The following is a 9766-nucleotide window of genomic DNA, read 5'->3' as shown; positions in this document are numbered from 1 at the left end:
GAATGTTTATGGAGGCTGTGTGTCATATTACCTGTAATCTCCAGAGTATGAACTGCTGTATTTCTTACTACTCTATGCACCCAGGAGGGAAAAAAAATACCAAAATTATCTTGCATTGCACCTTTTTCCGCAACACCTCAACATGGCAAATCAAAGCCTCAAAACCGTACATGTCGCTGTGCCCAAGGTCACCGAAAGAAATGAGAAATCTCTGTGTACTGTACAGTTCATCCCTATAAACATGCCATACCGCCTCTGAAGTCTGACTCCGCTTTAAAGAAGTCCAAGTTTGTTTAATAGTACATAATGCAATAAGTCGATGGACCCCTGTTGGAGTTCAGAGAGGGAACGCTTGAATTAGGTTAGGGGCAAGTGGGTGGATGGGGTAGGGGAGGTGTAGGGGGGTAACTGAGGTGGGTTTTGCAGGTGAGACGACTGAACTGGCACACTCTGGTGTCTACCAGAATGTCTAGCATTATTGTTTTGAAAAGCATCTCAATGGCAACAATATTCCACCCTCACTTTTCTTTAACTCGGCACGTTTCCATATATTCTGAACCCGAATAAATCCTGTTTCGATGCTTCTCTGTGTGGAAACACGTCAGCCTCAATCGTGATGGGAAAATACACCCCTCTGCGCATACTGCAGATTTATCCTGTTTGTGGGGTCCAAAGACTCACGAACACACAACATTATTGTATCATCTTTATGCACATTTTCTTTCTTTTTTTTAATTATTTAAAAATTAAACTTTTGAAAAGCACTTTACAGAAAACACGTTCATCGTAGACTGGGTTTTAATAGTTCAATAAAGAAGATTTTACATGCTTCCCACTACTCCTCTCATGTCACAAACAAGCGTGGAACCAAAAAAACGCGGAGAAACCAGCAGTTCATTTAGATTTCCGTTACTTTTGCTTTGGTCGGACACAAATTTAAACTATTAGAATAAGTGAAGGCAGTAAGTGCACCCTCACTGTACAACATTAATTTGATCTGCAGTTACAAGCCGAACCATGAATATTATGAACATATGATGTCAAATCGTTCGGAATTCAAGAAAGTAACATGCGTTTTTTTTCTTTTTTTTCCCCATAGCCTTCCAAAAATACGAAAACAGGACATGTTTTCTTGTTTTGTGCAGCAGCTGTAATACAGTCCGATGCTTTGCTGCTTTTGTTTGTGACAAATCAACTTCACCTCTGCATTCAGTATTGGCGTTCGGTAATGCCAAAAGCAAAAAAGTATGTGAAGGAAAAAGATTATTGATTTTTATATTGATTTGAACAAAAAGCCACTGCATTTGAACCTGAAGAACTCCAAACACTTATCAAGTCACGAAGAATTTATCAATTGACATTTCTCATTAAATCACGGATTGTCAAATGAAATAAATGCATGACAGATACAAATCCCCTCCAAAAAAGTCTGAGTAATATCTGAGGCCCATACCCACCTTCATCTGCAATTAGTCTACAGTATTTCTGGACATATAAGATAAAACTAATTGTTGGGTGTACTATACGACGAACAGCATAAATGTTTGTTTTTTTGGATCTGAACACAGAGAAATGCTCAAAGTGAGAAACAGTCTTGTCTTTGCACGCTGTCTGACTCTAAAGCTCCCACTGCTGTTTAAAGCAACTCATTGCACAAATGACTTTATGCAAAAAATATTGGGTGTTATAAGAACGAACACAATTTTATAAGTCATATATCAGACATCACAAATGTTGCTCTGGAAATGTTCAGGTTGACAATACTATCAGAGCGCAAACATACAAACCTCAAAAAAAAAAAAAAAAAAAAGAATTGTTCATGTTTTGAGGTGACACAATCGCATTTTTTGACAAGATTAGATATCCAAAAAAAAAAGAAAAAAAGATCCCATAGCTGCTGGATAGTCACTGAAATCATTAAGTTAATAACTCAAGACATGAGGCATAGGATTATACCATGTATCCATCAATGAATTTGAATAATGTCAGCGAGCAGCCTTAACAAACGTTCTACAAACTGACGTGACATTTTTTGTTCCATTTCCAAATGACCGCTGGCTGAGATTGCTGGCTCTCGTATTAATTCTCAGGTTTTTCGAGGAAAAAAATATATCTATCGTAAGTAGAAATAATGAAGTTGAAGAGCTGATGCCCCGAGGAGCAGTCGCAAAGAATTATATCTTCCTTTAACACAGGACACAGGCGAAAAGATAAGTACCTGTCAGCTGGCATACTCTCAGCTACATGTGCCTATCAATAAAAGAGATTATTTTTCCCAGTTATTACAACAAAGATCTGCAGGGCTCGAAGATTGCACCTTTAATGAGAAGGAATGATTTCCTTCTGCACACTCATAGCCGCACTTGAAGTAAGTGAGCTATAATGCCATCAATTTTCCCTCTCTCTCAATTTTACAAGAACTTATTAAAATGAAATATTGCCAACATTAATGCACAGGGATTATTTATTACATTTTAACAGGATTATGGTGTGCAAAGCTTGATTTGGGATTCACACCCTGTATTGTGATATCATGGTTAAGCAGTCAAATTGTGCAGACTTCTTGTAATTAATAGAGGCAAAATAGATCATTGCCAAATGATACGTTGCTCCAGAACTAATCTTTGCACGCTGAAATGTTTGGATCCTGAAGAATGCCTCTACTGTTTTGGATGGCAACTTTAATTTGGTCATTCTGCTTATTTTTCTTACTTTTCTCCGAAAACTCCGGTCCAGATGGTAAAAGGTGATTTTTCTCACCGTTTATTCTTGTGAATTTTATATTGCCAGGAGTGGAGCTTTTTTCAATATAGTCGGCATTGATCTGCAGCTGTCAGGGTTGTTTTTTTTCTCCCACACACAGCTTTGCAGCCAAGGTGTGATGCTCTGAAACAACCATATAGATGACTTACTAATGAGAACATAAAGAATAGAAGTGTATACACCCCGATGACGGCAAAGCAATCATTTGTGTGGGCACCTTATCACGTTCGGCAGAAAACACGCCTTTAATCTCAAAACATGGCTAGCTCCTGAAACGTGTGCCATTAGTTCTACTGATGAAGGAGCATGACTTCATACCTTAATTGGGAAGTAATGTGAAGGTCCTCATAACAAATCTATTATTTATGGTACAAGCAGACATCACATGCAGGGGCACTTCTGACATCCCATACTCTTTAGCCACACCACCACACCGTGTTTAGTCAAACTGTGTTGTGGAAATTTTCCCATGTTCTTTGTCACCACAAAAAGGATGACTGTGAGGGTGATGGCTGCTGAACATATTATTTATACTTGCTTTGTTTGTGTGTCTGTGGGAAGAAAAGATCTATGAAAGGATGCGAAACAGGGAAAGCAATCAAACGTCTGGCTTTCACTCTCTCCGTGCCGCTAACAAAGATGATGCAAGGCTAGAAGCTGCTGAAGTACCTGCAGACAGAGAGACACCTCTGTCCCTCGCCTCCTCTCTTCTGAGCCACAGAGTGGTCCTTCTCACTCAATGCTTTTCACTGTTATTCCACATGTTGGATACAAAGTTTAATTCAGCCTCCTCATTTTGCAAGTAGAGGTACCAAGAGCAATTAAAAGTATGGAATAGAAAAGATGAATAACTGTCTACTGCGACATGTGACATGCCTAGGAAAAAGTGAGGAACTTTCGGCACGTTCATTCAAGCACACGGAAGTTGTTTGGATGAAAAATAAAAATGGGTCAAGTGGAACAGTGCTTTTTGACAGTCCTTTTCAAAACGGAATGAAGCCTTGGCATTGCACCGCATTTTTTCTCTTCCACATGTGAACTCGTACAGGAGACACAAACGAAGTTGAATGTCTATAAGCTAACCTCAACTCTTTGATGTTTGCACAGACAGGTGTAAAAATACACAGTAGCTAACACGCAGTAATAATAAGAGATTTATGTATGTAGGGCGCAAAAGAGACGTCGAGCTGATGCCTGGTGCTGTCAGGTTAGTTTTCCTGTTGCGTCATTCACCATGCCAGTGCACGGTGAAGCCAAATATGGCAGAAGCATCCATTTCTTATACCACGTGCTGCGTGATCTCCTGTCAGGCAAACAGATGTCTGAACACCGTGGATTGTTGGATGTTTTTTATGTAAGAAATGAGTAAACACGTTGAAATATTGCCCCTCTTAATTTGATGCGCATTTCAATCTGACAGCTAAGTCAGTTAAAGATCAAGTGTCATATGTCAGGTCCTTTCTGCTCACATAGATAAGTTGGTTTGGAAGCATATTGATAATAACTCCCATATCAAAACTCACAATGAATCAGTTGTTTTTTTATTCGACCTGCACCATTATCACCTCTTTCTGACCCTGTCTAACCTTTTCCTGTAGAGTCAATACACTCCTTGGTGATAAAAGACTGAGTGAATGGAGTGTGCGTAATGTTACAGCCAGCAACGATTACAGAGGTAACATGAAGACTTGAAAGCAGTACTGAAGCAGGGCTTTTTGTGTGTTCTAAATTGCCGGGCAGCTCCAGGGCTGACATTTAAAACATAACATCACCAAACAAAAACACATTAGAGGAGAAAAGCTGAGCAGGGGGCTTTAAGCAAAACCTGAAATTCGAGTTTTGGCGAAGGCAACTGACCCAAATTTCCTGCCCCTACTTCTTCTTAACATGCTTCTGCAAGATTGGGCCCTGGGGTGATGTATCCCTTACACAGGGATTGCCAGTGCATTTACATAGCATGGTTAATGAGAGATCAACACCAAGAAAGCGCCTTGAATATAAAGCTTTCTTGTAAAAATAATGAGCGAGCGATTGATCCATACTCAAACAAGCCGGTTTGCTGAGTTAATACCAAAGGCAGATTAAAGCCAGTGCCAAAAGTGCCCTGGCGTGCGACGCCTTTTGCTTAGAGGGCCCCCAAACTTGTCATCACATTAGCACATGGTCAAGGAGTACATCCCACCACTCTCATAATCTGCTTTCTTGCACAATTAGCCTTCTATAATAAGACAGCTGTCTGAGAGCCGGTGGGGAGAAAAGAGGAAAATCACTGAGTTTTGCATATGGATGGATGGACCGTTTACTGCCACTGAAATCTAGCCTCCGAGGTGATTCTTCTTCCAAGTCATCACTGGCCCTCACATTAGGTCTGAACATCATGACAACATGGAGACTTGCTCTTCTTTATTGTGTGAAACATCTATTGCGACTTTGATGAAGCCAGACAAAGGAGGATGAGGGGTTTGGGGGTGCGTGAGGAGAGAGCACCCTGGCCAGGGCAGATGTGTTTTAGCTGACAAAATCTGAGAGAATCAGATGCTGAAGAGGGTGAAATGGTAGGGGATGGCAAGTTTTCTGAATAAAATAATAGATAATTTCATTTCGACAATGGCAAGGAAACTATGGGCAAGGGAACAAAATAGCAGGAAGGGATGGAGAAGGGATGGGGTTTGAAAAGAATAAGAAGAATTCAGTGCTGCTTCTTGCAAGGAGAAAGAAAAAAAAACATTGATGACACCCGGTTCCATTCTTCCGCTCTCCCCTTTCTCTGCTCCTCGCCTCGCACCACGGCGGGCTAAGCTGGGAGCTGTAATGTCATTAAATTGCAAATGCTTTTTTTTCATTTCCGACACACACTGTTTACTTATCTGGCAAAAACATATGTTGGAAGGAATCCGTTAAATTCTGCCCATTGCCTTGGGTGAAAGTGCAATAGAAACGGGCCCACTGAGCTCCTTCTGTCGTCTCCTTTTAGCACTTTGCCTTATCTACAAGGCTGCTTAGCAGCAAACTGGCGAGTTCAATGAAAAATGAAGATACAGTGCAAGATTAAGGAAGAACAGTGAGGGGAGAAATGCTCGGAGAGAGGGTCATCCCATTGCAAATGATTTCACTCCTCTCCATCTGCATAAATGACTATTTTTAAGGCATCTCCAGCGTCTGTATATTTTTCTCACTCTGCCACACATTTAATTTCACGCCCCGTGTTCTGAATATGCTTAAATGCATATCTCTGATGCACCTTTAAGCCAGAGGAAAGAGGATGGGGGGGACTGGGGAGGGTACGAAAGCAAAATTAAAGATAAAATGGTGTGATTTGCACTACAAGTCTATTACTTTATGGCATTTACATATAGTTTACCTCTGCAATTCCAAGATTTTCTTCTACCACCCTCCTATCAGTATTTGGGCTTGTATAAATATGTATAAATCTTTGTTGAGAAAAAATAGAATTCCTTGCGCTGCACTGGAAAGTTTGAAGGGTGCACTTTCTTGCTTCAACTTCTACTCCTGCCCCTATGGGACTGTCAGCATATCTGCTGAAGGTGCTCTCTACCAGCTTGCCCCAACAAAGGCACAGGCTTCAAGCACTTTGTGCCCCACGATCCACAGATACTCCTCCCCTCAGTGGAACGAGTGGGGAGAAAGATCCTGGGTCAAGACTTTGCCAGTGCCTTTGAGGAAGGGCCTGTCGAAGCCTGATGCACGTGATGAGCTCAATCCCTGTCGAACAAGTGGGTGAGCAGCAACATAGATTCCTCATGAGTTATTAAGATGATCACAGCCTACATCAAAACTCCCATAAAGGTCTCTCAAACTGACATGATGAATAGTAACTACATGTGTGCCACTGTTGTGCCATCAAGTGGATGTGTTCTACAGTGGCAAAGAAGTTTCAGCTGTGAGTGAAAAGCCCGCCCCTAACAGCAGAGAAGAAGAAAACTGTGGATTGGCCTGGGAATGAAAAGGAGAGAGAGAGAGAGGGGGAACTATTCAGAGCACGATTCCTTTCCTTCATTGTCTGCCTGCTTAGATTTGAATACACGCACTCAAAGAAGACGGGAGAAATGCTTCAGCCTCTCGCATTGTTGGCCTTCTCTCTCTTCTTTTCTATTTGCAATTAAATGCATTTCAAATGGAACAACTGCACAGAAAGCATTTCTGATAAGAAGGAATTCCATTGCCTTTAACCTCCTTTGTAATGGCTTTGCAATTTCCTAGCACTCTTATTATGAGAACTGCACAATCAAAACATATCTTTGAATAGAAAATGCCATACAACAAAGTAAGTAGTGCTTCATTGAAAATTAAATTGCATTTAAAAATCATTTTTAGTCCACTGTGTTCCTCGGTGTTTAAGCCAGCCTTATTGTTGCTGTTTTTGTTACTTTGTGTGAAACATTGTGCCTTGATAGGACCCTTGTGTCCTGAGCAGTATCATACACACTGGTCCTAAGCATGGGATGAGATCAGTCAATTAGAATTAATGTCATCTGGTCATTTACGGCTAAACGCCCTCCAAATGCATTGTGTTTGCTTTGTGTGCAAAGCATCAGCTGCAAAACCAATCTCATCCTCCAGACATGAATTTTTGAAGGATTTGAATGCTGTAAATAACTCCAAACCCTCTCTTACGAGGTTTACCCCTGGAGCACTTTGTAACTTATCAGGGCTGCCTTGTGCCTCCTCTAATGCTTGCATTATGCTCAAATGTAAATCGGTAAGCTGCCAGAGAGGTGGGCGGGAATCACTGAAGAAAGAATCTCTGAAGGGTCTAGCCAATATTCTGATTGGGGCATAGCAGAATAAACAGTAGAGTTTTGTGTTTTAGAAGCCCTCTGAACAAAAATATATATCACACCACTCTGTCTCAGTCACAAACAGTTCTTCTTTAATGTCACGCAGAATCTGAGTGTTTCATTTAAATTACAAAAAAGTGAGACTTTGCCTTCAACATATTGCATTTACCAAAGTTTCCAGAGTTTTAATTTTCAAAATGCTAACGAGAGTATAAAAGGAAACTAATATATTCTAAGTGAATGATGCCCAGGGGTCTATTTTGTATTTCTAATTTCCATCTCTAATAGTACAAGAGACTGATTAGTAATTAGGACAGTCCCATTTAAATGCATGTAATGAGCATTATAGGTTTCCCATATACAGTGCGCTTCATACAGATAAAAAAAGATGCATATCATCATTGTCAATTTGAACGCATGTTGACCTTTAATGGCAATTAATCTACAAGACACTTCTTCATGCTGCTTGTCCTTGAATTGGCTTTACAGTGTAATAAGAATATCGTCAAAATCTCCCAAATAATTGACCTGAAGCATGTTTCGCAGCATAACTATTAATCTTGTGTTCCAGTGAATAATTTGATCAGTTTGCTAGAGAAGTGGGTTATATGACAACAAACCAGTGGAGAGGGATATGTGGCCCACAGATATTAATTCGTAGATGGATAGGAGTCTTAAAGAGGATTAAAACTCTATACAGGCTACCCATTTCACATGAGAGCATAGCACCCAGCCCCACTGTATATGCTGTCAGTCACTCCTTGGCATGCTTGAGATTTGAAATGGTGACAGTTAAAGTACAAAGATGTCCAATCCTAGACTATTTCATGGCATATTTGGTGAAGGAAATACAAACTGTGAGGGCCAGTCATTGCAGGGAACCAGAGGCAAACAGAAACAGCAACACTGCCCCCCTGCTATTGTCCACAGACACTGCATCGGCCTCATCTACCTCAGAGTTAGATGTTGTTCCATAGTGAAGGAGATACCACAACAAATACAAAAACTACTGCTTTAATCTTTTATGAGAAGGGCATTTGATCATTTCTTGTTTTATCAATAGCCACATGTAATGCTTTTAAATGATCACAACCAGAAACATTTTTTTAATGCAGTATCAGGAAAACACAAAAATATGAATGAGACTGAGAATGGGATTCATTATGTTTCTATCGGTAGTCATGAAGGTATTATAGGACATATTATTTTCAGGTGATCTTGTGAATAGGCTTGAGGATAATCATCTGTGTTGAGATTTTATTATGAAATTTAATAAGCTTGATTCTTATCGCATTTTATCTGTTGGTTTATTTCTGTATTTCAATGCAAGAACTGGCTGAACCTTAAGGTTCACTCTCTTTTTTTCACCTTGTATTTTGTGCGGGGTAAAATTTCTTATGAGCAAATCTGAAAAGACTATGATGAATATGTAGAAGGAACCCCAAAAGCCCAGCAGGGCTTGCTGAATGCCCTCTAGTGTTACATATCATTAATAGCATAGAAGCAAAAACATTTAAATGAGTTGCTTTTCACCAGGTCCTAGGATGCCGAGCTCTGGTCTCTGTAAATGTAACTGAAGTGGCCTCAATTAAAAATGTGAAAGATCCCTATTATTTAGCTAACACATGTTGCTATAATGATTATGCAGAGTGGTTTAGGTGTTAAGTGCAATATTCACACAGCTGTCAAGAAAATTGATGCATTTCTCCATCCACATATTAACAATTGGTTCATTTCCCCTCCATCTTTGATTCTCTTTGAAAGACGCTTTGCAGAATGGTTTCATTAAGATGAAGATGCATTATCCACCATTATGCACAACACTGTGTGGAACCTGAGAGGGGTGAAAACTCCTTCTGAAGAGACAAATGAACGATAGATTAAATAAGATTTAAAACTATTAAGAGATATGCAAATTGCTTTCCATGCTGTTTCCTTAAGATCTTCTTACCATGGGAGAATATTGGCAGAAGTCCTCCCCTGAGTGTAATCCCCCCCCCCCGCTTATTTCTACACTCCATAATTTTATTAGCAATATGTTTCACCCTCGCTGTCACTTCTTGCATGCCTTTATGTGTACTGACTTAGTTCACCACGACTCTCTGGCACCATCCTGTGTTCCAGTTGGAATAATGAATTGTGTTTGTTTACACATCCCTGAAGCAGTGAGTGTGGAAAGAAGATACATTTTCTAGTTATTGGTT

The sequence above is a fragment of the Odontesthes bonariensis genome, chromosome 12 (assembly GCF_027942865.1).
Source record: "Odontesthes bonariensis isolate fOdoBon6 chromosome 12, fOdoBon6.hap1, whole genome shotgun sequence".
In the NCBI taxonomy this organism is placed as follows: Eukaryota; Metazoa; Chordata; class Actinopteri; order Atheriniformes; family Atherinopsidae; genus Odontesthes; species Odontesthes bonariensis.
The sequence above is the reverse complement of the archived record's forward strand: the minus strand, read 5'-3'. Positions refer to the sequence as shown.